This window comes from Pseudophryne corroboree, chromosome 10 (genome assembly GCF_028390025.1).
Source record: "Pseudophryne corroboree isolate aPseCor3 chromosome 10, aPseCor3.hap2, whole genome shotgun sequence".
NCBI classification, from domain to species: Eukaryota; Metazoa; Chordata; class Amphibia; order Anura; family Myobatrachidae; genus Pseudophryne; species Pseudophryne corroboree.
In genome coordinates this window covers 164,697,304-164,710,541 of record NC_086453.1, presented here as the reverse complement: position 1 = coordinate 164,710,541, position 13,238 = coordinate 164,697,304, and the positions used below count along the sequence as shown (strand labels likewise).

The window sequence follows — 13,238 nt, the reverse complement described above, 5'->3', positions numbered from 1 at the left end:
TATTTTTTAACATGCCACATATACAGTATAAGTATTGTTGCAAACCAGATATATAATTTTCTTGCCAATGATATCCTCCTATGGAAGTAGCTAACTTTCAGCAGAATAATGCTCCCTACCCACAATGCACAAATTGTTTGACAATGGTTTGAGAAAAATACAGAGTTCAAGGTGTTGCCATCACTTCCAAATACACTAGATCTCAATCCAGTCAAGGATCTGTGGTATAGTATGTGTTGGAATGAGAATTCCATTCCACCTGCAACTAACATTTAAAGGTTCCGCTGGTAATGTGCTGGTTCCACAGGATGGGATGCGGTTCAGATCCCGCCGGACAGAATCCCGGCGGTCGGAATCCCGACACCGGAATCCCGACCGGCATAATCCTGACATATTCTCCCTCTGTGGGTGTCCACGACACCCATAGAGGGAGAATAAATGAGTGTGCTGAGTGTAGCTAAGCACCGTGCCCGCAGCGTGGTGAGCGCAGCGTGCCCGCAAGGGGCTGCGTTGCACTTGCCCCCCTGTCGGGATTGTGCCGGACGGGATTCCGGTGTCGGTATTCCGACCGCCGGGATTCCGTCCGGCGGGATTTCGTACTGATCCCCACAGACACCTTCAGGTGTTCATGTAGAGTCTATGCCTTGGTGAGTCAGAGCTGTTTTGGCAGCATATGGAGGATTAAAATATTAGGCAGGTGGCCATAATTCTAATGGCTCATACTCTGTACTCATAGGTTCCAGCCACTTCACAGATGCTTTTCATGAGATCCACCTGTTCCACCTGTTCCATCAGGCTGTATGACAGCAGTTTCCTGAAGACACCTTAACCACAACATTAGGGTTTTCAATTCTGATTATATTGGCGTTGGATATGGGATGCCCGGTGGCTGGGATCCCGGTGGTTAGCATACCGACACCGGGATCCCGGCCGCTAGAATGCCGGCAGGGGGGGCGAGCTGCACTCACCACTGGTTCTATTCCCACTCTATGGGTGTCGTGGACACCCAGGAGTGGGAATAGCCCCTGTTAGCCGGGATTCCGTCTGGCGGCACTGTCGGTGGTCGGGATTCCGGCAACGGTATCCTGACCACTGGGATCTCGACTACCTGCAGTGTAACTACATCCCTTATATTATTATGTAAGCCCATCTGCAGAGCATTCCCAATGTCAGGAGGGTGGACCAGCATCTCCAAATTTGCCACAGAGCCTGGCGAAGCTGTGTTCTGTTCCTGCATCCTGTTAAGTTCGTTTAACTTACAGGAAGAAAAAGCAATACCTTAAATACAGAAATGTTCAGGCCGCTGTGACCGCTAAGCGTGTGTGTAAAACCCCTATGAAATGCATACACGTTGCGTAAGCATGCCGTCACGCTGTAAGCACAAAGTAGCTACACGTGCGGCGGAATACACTTTATAACCCCTAACAGGAAAGGAATGCGACACCAATTGTATATGTAATGTTGTGGTCCAACGCAGCAACAAATGTTTACTTAAAAGGGGGTACAACAGAAATACAATAACACAAGAGAAGAAGCTACAACCAATGATACATACGTTTGTTCACCTGCGCCACTCGGTTCCGGTCCTCAGTCAATCTGGAAAGATGACCTTCAGAGAATGTGTCTGAGACCGGCCAGGAGGCTTGGCTTTTATACAATGGTCCAAAGTATGAAACAAAGGAAACTGTAATCTCTTCATTCATAGGTCAAAGGGCTGGTCATTTACAGTACAGGAGGGGTCATAGGTTGGTTTGAATAGGTGGGCGATGACTGGTCCAGGTGCACTTGCAGATGTTCTCCACTGGGTTCCCGCCGAATAAGTACAGTAAATACAGTGTAATATTAATATCTATGCGCAGGAGCGTGCTACTTTCTGCAAACTGCAATCAGAATATTGCCCTTGAAATACTGTACAGCTGGATACCAAACACCACCTCCTAACCTAATTTTGTCCCCTCATATCCTGTAAAGTTGAATCCCTCTGTTGCTATACCTCTGAAGCAAATGTAACTTGCTGGTGTGGTGCGTGTAGGCTATGTGTAAATTATGCACTATGTGGATTAAATATCAAATATGTCTTTGTGGCTTTTACATGCAAACGCGTATACTACCGTATTTACTCATACCACGCGTTAATACACAGGACTTCATGAGCCAATATACGCAACGTGCGAGTGTGCGCAAGCACGGCAGAACGAGTACCCGCATGCAGGCCACTCTGTGTGGTGTTTGTACGTGATGCATGTGGCTATAATATTTTCGACTTAGACAGTCCACCCTTTGGCAGTAAACAATAACTGCCACACATAACTAATTAAACTGAAAGTATTACATATACATTATATACAAAGTTCAAGTGACCGGGGGAGATTTGTAGGTAGGAAATGTATAGCCTAGTGGGATAGGAAAAAGCATGTATGCATGAATTAATATCTGAGGGGCATGTATCATCGTGCCGTATATGTTCTGAGTAAGCTTCGAGGTACTGCGAAGTATACATTAAATCCTTCTCATCCCGCATTAAGGGTCTGTACATGAGCAAACAAACACTACTGAGCTCTTTCTAGGCAAAGGCCATTAGCCCTTGCCTTTCCGGCTTCTTATACCAATAAATGGGGAGCACATTTATCTGATGATACATGGAGGGGACATGTATGTGTATGCTATTATATGTGGATAACATTTATCAACTATGTGTGCCATTAACTGAAGAGTGCAGAGATGAGCGTAAGACACATGAATATACATTTACATAAATGTGGGTATGTCTTTTCCGGTTGGATGTCTCTGGGTAGAGGAGAAATCATAAAAATGGTGAAAGAAACAGGCCATGAAATTCATTTACAATCCTTATCACAAAACTTTCTACGGATGGGTCATAAATCAAATCTGCCGCTGTTACAACACCCTCACTCCTTAGACTCATCAAATTTGTCCTATGTTTGCGCTGCGTCAAAATTCGAACACATCTGACTATCAGACCAATAATTATGACGACACCCAGGATACAGAGGAGAAACTTTCCCACACTCGCAATTACATTTTGCGCCCACTCTCCTAACCCAGAGAACCATTTGAGAGGGTTCAACCATGAGGCCCAGCCGGTCAATTCATTACCCACAGCCGTCAAGGTAAGGTTGTGCTTCCATCTGAACTCCCACTTCAACTGCAAGATCTCGTCCATCTTTTGATCGATGATCTCCGTTGGGTCTTCAGTACTATTCATAATATACGTACAGCACTGCACACTATATTGAGTTGCCAGAGTAACACAGTACCCACCTGTCACAGCCGTGACATAATTCAGGACCATTCTATGCTGGATCAGCTCCTTCTTGTAGGCTTGTAACTCCCTGCCTGTATACCTGAAGGTGTCATCATACATCTCAGTGATATTATCTATCAAGTTCGCAAGCGCATGGATGTACCTATAATTTATAATTCCTCTGGCAGTACGGGTGATATCTAATGCAAGAAGAATTTGAATCCCGGTGGATTCATAGATCAAATCAGAGGCTGAGTGCTCTGTCCTATCTATGAGGTGTCTCTTGACAATGTGTTCATAATGTGTATGAGTATAAGGAGTCTGAGCGTTGTGGTGAATATCTTTCATTCTGTCATGTGCAATGGTCATAACCTCTGGTAGTACTCTGCCAATATAACACTACCCTTCAGAGCTCAGAGTAAGCCACTTTTACGCTTTCCTTCCACATATGAAGTAGGCATCATCTGGAAGAACATAAGGGACAAAATGCAACTAAACCCTATCACATATTTTCCTTATAAAGAAACCGGTCCCCAGTTCTCTCATTTGCTCAGTACAAGTATCGGGCTGGATGATGTGGGCACAATACCCCTGCGACACTTTTCCAGCCCACATGGTTTTGATCCCACGTGTATACCTGTAACGAAAATACTTCCCACTTGTGGCTATCCTACGTACAAGTTCGGAGTCGATAGGTACTTTACCAGCTCTATGTGAAAAGGTCATTGTCTGGTTATTCCATGTCACTTCCCAATGCGACTTTGTTCTTCACGCTATTTCCTTTATCCTCACAATTATTTTTTGTTAGATAGCACTTATTATTTACAGACACTAGGGACGGCCATGAGGACCAGATTCGCGCCAAGTTTTGCGAACCTCTATATGGGCTGCTTCGAAGAACAGTACATCTGGAGTGGCCCATATAGAGAGAATCTGGTCCTCTATGGCCTTTATATTGATGATTTATTTATTATTTGGAATGGGGGTTTGGCATGAGCACTTGATTTTGTGAATTATTTGAACACCAACACTTTTAACTTTTTCATATTCTTTTCACCCCACATCGGTTAATTATCTTGATATCACCTTCTCAATTCAAGAAAATATTATAATATCTTCTAATTATAATAAACCAGTGGATGCTAAGAATCATCTCCAGTACAAAAGTGGACACTATAAACCATGGATCGATAACATCCCTAAAAACCAAATTGTTATATTGTGACGCAATTGCAGTAATGATCATGATTTTCAGCTCCAGATGGAAGAAATGTTTAGCCATTTTAGGCAGAGAGGCTATCCAAAACACCTATTAGAGGAAGCTAGGAACTTCGCTATCTCTATTCAAAGAGAGGAATTATTATTAATAGATAAAGACAAAAAAACATCCTTAGGGGGGGTTTAAGGGAGGGAGTTCAGATACCAAACAGGGATTAAAAGATGACCACTTTAAGAAAGAATCAGTGGCATTTATATAAAAATATAATGTAAAATCAACACTTATTCTGAAAATTGTACAAAATAACTACCAAATATTAAAATAAGATCCTATTCTAGATAAATGTTTGGAGGATAAACACCTAATTACTTATAGAAAGAATTTAAACTTGAAAAACATATTGGCCCCAAGTGAATTAAAAACTGAACCTAAAAATCATACTATCACTTGGTTACCACCGAAACCATTAGGATGTTATCATTGTAATAAAGCAATATGTCTAACTTGTAAACATATGTCCAATAAGATTACCAGTATCACCTCCTCTTCCAATTGGCAGGTGTTTGCTATTAAACAATTTATCAATTGCGACTCCACCTATTTTGTGTATGTTCTACAGTACGCATGCTCCCTACAATATGTAGGGAGAACAACCAGGTCTATAAAATATAGATTCAGGGAACATCATCACAATATTATAAACAAGTCACTCAAACATAATGTGTCCTGTCATTTCTATTATTATCACAATAGTGATCCCGCTAGTTTAGTGTTAATGGGAGTAGAACAGTTTAATACAACAAAAAGAGGAGGAAATAGGTTTAAACAATTAAGTATATGGGAATCCGTATGGATTATTAAACTCGACACTTTGAGCCCGAAAGGACTAAATTAAACTTTAGATTTTGTACATCTTGAGAACTAGGAATTAGATAAGTACTGTAAGTCCACTTTTACTATTATTGGTCTTATCAGTTAAGATTCTTCTCATTAGTTTATTGATAATTCATGACCGTAAAGTCTGGATGAGGGTTGACTGCCGCCACGCAGTACCTGGGTCTTAAGATCGCTATTCCATGTTCTGTTATATTAATTCCTCCTATTAGACTACAAAATAGTTAATACCAGTATGAACTTACTAGCCACTTTTTTCTTGAACCATTTAGTATCTATTTTTATTTATTATTATTTTTATTTGTTTGTCTTTTTCCTGCAATTCAGTGTCTGTTTCTCTTAACCATCAATGAGTGACAGATCTCTTTCAATGATCTTTAATAACCACCTGTCTGTGGTCATCTGCTTCCAGAAAGCTATTGCTTGAGTAAGATAAGCAAATGGGAGTGCATAAATGTGACTTACTATATCCTCTCTCTTTGCTGAACACTGCACCCCTTGTGACTCATGTCCAAGAGAAACCTCCTTTAAGTGCTCCTTGCTGTCTCGGGTCAAACTCCTGGTGAAAGGGATGGTGGCCCTCAGGTCCCTAATGTTTGCAAAGGATTTGAAGACCTTATAGCAAATTTTAACCTGCTTTATAAAGTCGGGAATAAATAGATCACAATGTGTAAGATTGGGAACTTCCACTGGCTTGGGACCTAGATTAGTCAGACCTGCTCTAGCTAGCCAGTGAGTTCTGTGGGTAGTAGATATAAAATCAAAGGTTTATAGGATGTCTAGGGAGCCACTAGATACTCCTTTTTCTGCCATGGCTAAGACAAATAATAGTGGGCAAGCAGCTTCTGAGACTTTGAATTGCATTATTATCAGTAACTTATTGAAAGCATCACTATAAGCCTTATTCCCGATGAGTGAAGAGAGAGCCTGATAAATCTCTGGTGTAAAGGGGACAGGAATGTGCAAAGAAGTAAATGCACACATCTGTTTTGCAGCCTTATTTACGCAGGTTTTTCACATTGTGCATGCATACGCAAATTTGAGTGACTACAGGGGTTCTGAGTCATAGGCATCTCAGTCATATCTCCAGTTGCAGCTGAGTGGGTGCAGCTGGGCATCAACTGGGCATTCACATGTAAATGCAGGCTGATGGTAATTATGGCAATTTTTATAAGCGGACATACGTCCCACTCTATATACACGCAACTTTAATTTCCAAGTACGCAGTGTGCCCCCATCTGAAATTTTATAGTTCTGATCATTTAATTTTGACTAAATGTGCCAATTCATCATTCCAGAATTCCTGCTTCCCATTCCAATACAAATAATCTGCACAACTATCTGCAGGCCTGCAAAATTAGAAGGTAGTGTTGGAAAATGTAATAGCTTAAGTTCTGCCTAATAGTAACTTATGACAAACCCCTTAATTGAAAACCTTATTCCGCAAACAACATTGGATTTTACATTGGTAGAATTCTACCTAGTAATGCATTTTCCCGTACGTTTGGTCAGTGCTGGTGCAGAGCAGCACTATACCTTGTGCTGGCCCTTCCCCACTGAACATGTGACATTGTGAGGTCATGCTGAGGGTGGGGAGCCACCACAACTGGAAAGTAGAGCACTGCCAAGAGCATCCTCATATCTGCAACAGCAATACTGGTTGCAAGTTGACTTTCCACGCAGCTTCAAGCCAAATGCAGGAACCATTGGGTAGAGATGACACCACTTGCACACCCTTAGTTACTGCTCTGTTTTTGGTGTGAGTCACTGAGAGCCTAGGATAAGCCAGTGTTTCTCAAACCTAATTTTCAAAGCCCTCTCACAGTCCAAGTTTTAAGATATACATGCTTGTGCACGGAGGGTTAAATCACACTCACTGAAGTACTAATCACCACCAGTGCTCAAGTATTGATATTGAAGAGTGTAAAGTATTGTATTGAAGAGTGTAAAGGTCGCACAAGCTAATTGATATTGATCATATACACATAAATTATATCCCCAAATTGGATAGGAATCATAGGATAGGAAAAGAAATGTCCAATATACATTTATTTGAATTTTTTTTCCCCCTCCTAGTAATTTGATGTACCTTACATGTACCTGTGGTAGCACCCCCACCTATTACAATTAATAAGTGTATGACAAGGAATTTGGGGGGTATAATTTCTGTATATATGATCAATACCAATTAGCTTGTGCAGCCTTTACACTCTTAGTATCTGTATCTCAAGTGACTTATCACACTTTTTCTCTTGGTCAGCACAGGTTCCTCAACATGTCATAATTGTACATTATTTCTTTATAATTCTTTTTATATTGGAAATATCATGTATATTAATCAATTTGACATTCCGGATTCCCACTAACTGAATAAACATGTCAACTCCAAGCACTTCAGATACCAGCACTACTATCTTTAGCCTCAGCTGGGATCTTAGCGATAGACAAAATAAATAAAAAAAATTGTCTGGGTACAGTATTTGATAAACATGATTCCGACTCCTTCTCCTTTCAGGGAGATTGAACTAATGATCTCTACCAACTTAAACAGAAAATGACAAAGAAAACTAAAAGCCTCTGGCATAAAATTACCTTTGAGAAATATGTTAAACAATCAATCACTCCCAGGGGCCTTAGACCAGGTGTATTTCCATCTTTTCAGTTAGCCAGCGATACACTTGCTCTTTAAATGTAATCAATATTTTCATCAAACATGATGAAATTATATTAAATCAATTCACAAAAGATATAACAGTTCTAGCTAATAAAAAAAAAAAAAAAACTTTGAGAGTTTGGAGAAATTCCAAAAGACATATGATAAATATAAACTAGAACTAGATAAAATTGAAAAGGAAGCTATTGACAGAAAAAAGGGAAATTACAGAGTGAGAAATGATTTTGCCTCCTATAGAGTACATAGGTGAAACAACATAAGAAAACACACCTATGAGAACCGATTTAATTACAGGACCTCTGAAGTAAATTCATCTGACAACGAATCCACACAAGACGTGACCCCCATTCGTAAACAACAAAGGGATTTTTTAGGAGCAGTACCCAAAAAAAACGGGGGAACTATAGGACAAGACTCAAGAAGATCTGAAGAGAAAAGAAGTGGATAGAGGAACCTAAGAGATCTGAGATAGGAACCAAAAAACCATTGGCGTTACAGGAAATAGACGCTGAAGACTCAGAATCATTAATCTGACCGATAGAACATTAATCCCATCACAAATACAAGTGCTCAATAAAGGCCTTCCATATTCACCTACCCAATCCTTTGACAGATTTGAATTGGAAAAGACATCTACTTATTTGCCAGGAAACTGCTTTAAAAAAAAATATTTCTAAATGGAAATACAGAATCGGAACCATCATATGAAAAACTGAATAAGGATGTCACTATTGGAATTCCAACACAATCAGAAATCCACACAGACCCCACTAAAAAATAAATCAATGCTTACACCAGATTTTAAGATCTGTCCTCAAGTAAAGGTCTATACAGAGCAAAGAATTAGATCGTCTGCAGAGAAATAAAAGTATTCAGAAATATCAATATAATCTCAGTGAAGAATAAAAAAAAGCAATGATAGACATGAAGAAATGGGATGATACAATCAACAAACTCTCAGATAAAGGGAGAAATGTAGTGTTGTGGCCTCGAGAGCAGAGTTAATGAACTATTGAAACAACTTAATGACAAGACCTGCTATAAACATCTTACCTTAAATCCCACTAGGAAATGTTTTTTACTGTATACTTATAATAACATCATAGAGCAAAAACTGCAGGAGTCATACTGTATCTAAAAAAGATAAAACATTTCTGAAAAAAGATTATCCAAAAGTGCCCACACTAGGGGCCCGATTCAAACCTGATCACTGTTGTGTGAAATCGCACAGCGCCCGATTATCGAATGACTGCGCATGTGTATGCACTGCAATGTGCAGGTGCGACGCCAAACAGTGACAGGATGGTTAGAAAATTTTGATTACAAGGTGATTGACAGGAAGCAGACATTTGGGGTGGTAACTAGCCGTTTTCTGGGAGTGTAGGAAAAACACAGGCATTCCCATGTGTTTTCTGGGAGAGTGTGTGATGTCAGCTCCCGCCCAGATCAGCCTGTTTGTATCTCACTGTAGGAGCAAGTCCTGTGCTACGCACAGACTGCACAGTATGGAAAAATCATTAGATAGTGAGTGAGTTGTGAGCAGATTTGCAGATGTCCGCTGCCTGGCGAAGTTTTTGTACAGCATACACATGCATGTGGCGGGTTATCAATTTCCTTGGGCGGTGACTACCTGATCGCAGACTTCTGCAAATTTGCAGCACAGCGATCAGGTCTGAATTAAGCCCTATATTTACTACTCAAGATACATAAAAATTAGACAGATCCACCTGGTAGACCCATAGTCTCCAGGATGGGGAGCCTTACGGAAAACAATAGCAAATTCCTTGATTTCCACCTGAGAAAATATGTATCTGAACTATCCTCTTTTGTAAGAGACACTCCAGATGTCCTCAGCAAGCTACAGGATATTTTCCAAAATAAGACCACGTGGCTTATCACATGTGATGTCGAGAGCCTTTACACGAGTATACATTATGACTATGGAATTGAGGATGTCCGATATTTTCTAAACATGGACAGGAATAATGACTTAAAACAACTTTTTTATTACCTTACTGCAGTTCGTGCTCACCAAGAAATTCTTCATCTGTAACAACAATTTTCACCTCCAGCTAAGGGCCACAGCTATGGGGACTATGTGTACCCCTACTTATGCACACCTGTATTTGGGATGGTGGGAACATGAATGGGTGTTTAAGGAAGAAAACTACTGGTATACTAAACATGTGGTTATGTGGCTATGCTATATTGATGATCTGTTGATAATTTGGGACAGTGACATTCAGCTATTTAAAGAATTCTTGGAAAAACTTAACTACAACAACGTGAATTTATGATTAATGTACGAAGCAAGTCAAACTAAGGTGAACTTTTTAGACATCAATTTAAGCCTAGAGGAGTATGGTCATATTTCCACGGATCTCTTTAGGGGAAAAAAAACTCCACTAACAGTATTTTACATTGTGAAAGTTCTCCCTATCCATCGGCCCTCAAGGGTTTGTTGAAGGGTGAATTTCTCTGTATGAAGCGGAATTGCTCGGAGATTACCTTCGAGATGAGAACAACTGAATCAGAGGCTGAAAGCCCATGGTTATAGTAACAGAACAATAAAAAAGCCTATGGGGACACAAAGAGATGACCAATTATTAACCCCAAAACCCAAAGGAAAAGAAAAAGAGGATGAACAAGATAACATCAGATTCATGGGAACATATTGCAATGAATAGAAAGAAGTCCAAACAATCCTTTATAAACATATGGATATCTTACAAACTAATCCTGACCTGGCAAAAATTCTGAGAAACATAATTCAAATCACCTGGAGAAGATCAAAAAATCTATGTGATATCCTGGTACATAGCTATCTCAGTACTCCTAAAAAACTGTCCATTATAAAGAAAGGGTCAACAAAATGTGGAAGATGTAAAGCATGTCCAACATTGAAAACTACCAACAAGTATCAAGCTAAATTTGGGAAAATATGGATCATCAATGAATATATTGACTGTAATACATCGACAATAGTCTACAATCTTCACTGTCCTTGTTCTATGACCTATATAGGGAAGATGAAAAGACCACTAAAGCAGAGGATCCTGGAACAAATAAGAAATGCAGAAAAAGATAAACTGTTAACTGCAATAGCCTGACATTTTCTCAAATACCATCAGAGTAACCCTAATGTCCTTATAACATATGGAATGAAGAAAATTAGTTTGAACATTAGAGGAGGAGATTTTAAACAAGAAACAAGACTTATCTTTCTCATGAACACATTGACACCCTATGCTCTCAATGAGAATAGTTATACGCCTTTTCTTAGATAGGTAGAACATTGTTTAATTACATTAGGCACAATTTACAGCCATTTTTCACCAATTCACAATATAAATATGATTTATTTCTTTAATGGTGTCCCACTAGTTCTTGAATTAAGACACTACTCTCAGACTATACATATAACATAGGAATGAATACACTTTTTATTTATTATTAATTCCTAGATCCATAAGATAAATTATATTCTTCTTTTTAGAAGATTCTATATTATGTAACATATCACTTACTTTACTTTTTCTTTTCCTTGATTTCTTGATCATGGACAGGACAAAATTAATATTTTTGACTATCACATAGACTTCGCTGCATAATATGGACCAATTTTCTTACCAATATTTACTTCTTCTATATATTCTTGATTTATGAAAGATATATTCATGTGTGGTATGATTCTCATATTAACCAATACATTTTAATTTACTGTATAGACAATCTTCAGACTTACAAGGGAAATTATATTCTTCCCAGAAGATAACACATCACGGAACTAATCACTTGCCTTGTTGATTCTCTCTTCCTTTTGATTTTACAATATAAACATCTCTGATTGTCACATAGATCTTGCTGTTTAATATGGACCATTTTTATTTTTTTTATTTATATACTGATATCTATCTTCTTTATATATTTTTTATATTTTCTAATTTACAAAAGATTAACTCACACACAACAACCTTTAACAGCTGCTGCTGCCCGGCTTATCTTCCTCACCAAACACACTACGTCCACCTCCCCTCTCCTACAAGCCCTTCACTGGCATCCCTTCCCTTTCAGAATCCAATTCAAACTTCTCACACTCACTTACAAAGCACTCACCCACTCCTCTCCCATTTACATCTCTGACCTTATCTCCCTTTACTCTCCCACCTGTCCTCTTCGCTCTGCTAATGCACGCCGACTCTCCTGTCTTCTGATTACTTCCTCCCACTCCTATCGCCAAGATTTTTCACGTGCTGCTCCCTTCCTCTGGAATTCTTTACCTCTCCCCCTCAGACTCTTCACCTCTCTACAAAACTTCAAACGGGCTCTTAAGACCCATTTCTTTACCAAACCCAGCCAAATCTCATCCTAACCCTCTGTTCCACGCTCTCTATGTACCCCATCTGTGTCACCCCTGTCTGTCTACCCCTCCCCTTAGAATGTAAGCTCTCACGAGTAGGGCCCTCTTCCCTCATGTGCTTATCCTTTTCTTACCTTAATAATCCTCAACTGCCCAAATCACGCAGTTTTTTGGCCACCTGGAACTTATCTCTGTCATTTACTGGTGTAGTTATGCTTAGTTACCCTGTACTTGTCCTATATTGTCTTCAACTGTAAGTCACTGTTTTCCTGTTTTGATTATGTGCATATGTACTCTGTAATTGGGCGCCGCAGAACCCTTGTGGCGCCATATAAATAAAGGATAATAATAATAATAATAACTACACACATAGGGCGGGATTCAATTCTTTTCACCCCTTTCCACACCCATTCTGTTTTTGCCCTCAGGGACGTTGTACCCCCAGAGTAGTGAGGCACCCAACCCTTTACATAGCTAAACCTGATTACTTTGGGCGCAACATGCGCGATAACGGAGATCATTTTAGATAGTAAATTGGTCGTGATATATCATTTGAATCTCACCCATAAAGTTGTTATATTTAGTCAAGAAAAAAAGTTTTGTTTTATTTTATGAATTATTAAGAGTCACTTTATAATGTTTTTTTTTTCCATGTCCCTATTTGATGTATTTTTTTATTCACCATTTAATTTTGGATTTATTTACACAAACACTACCACTTAACACTTATAATTATAAAGTTTTTATTATTCATAATTTTTCTATTTTGTTTTTATTACATCAACATGCACTCATGATTTTTAGAATTTAAAAACACATCTTGTAT

At 39.3% G+C, this 13,238-nt stretch overlaps 1 protein-coding gene across 7 annotated transcripts in view; it reads left to right on the top strand.

The window, feature by feature from the left end:
• Positions 1 to 13,238, top strand: part of MCAM (melanoma cell adhesion molecule) — a 909,696-nt gene that overhangs the window by 648,493 nt on the left and 247,965 nt on the right. The gene's annotated exons all lie outside the window — the stretch shown is intronic.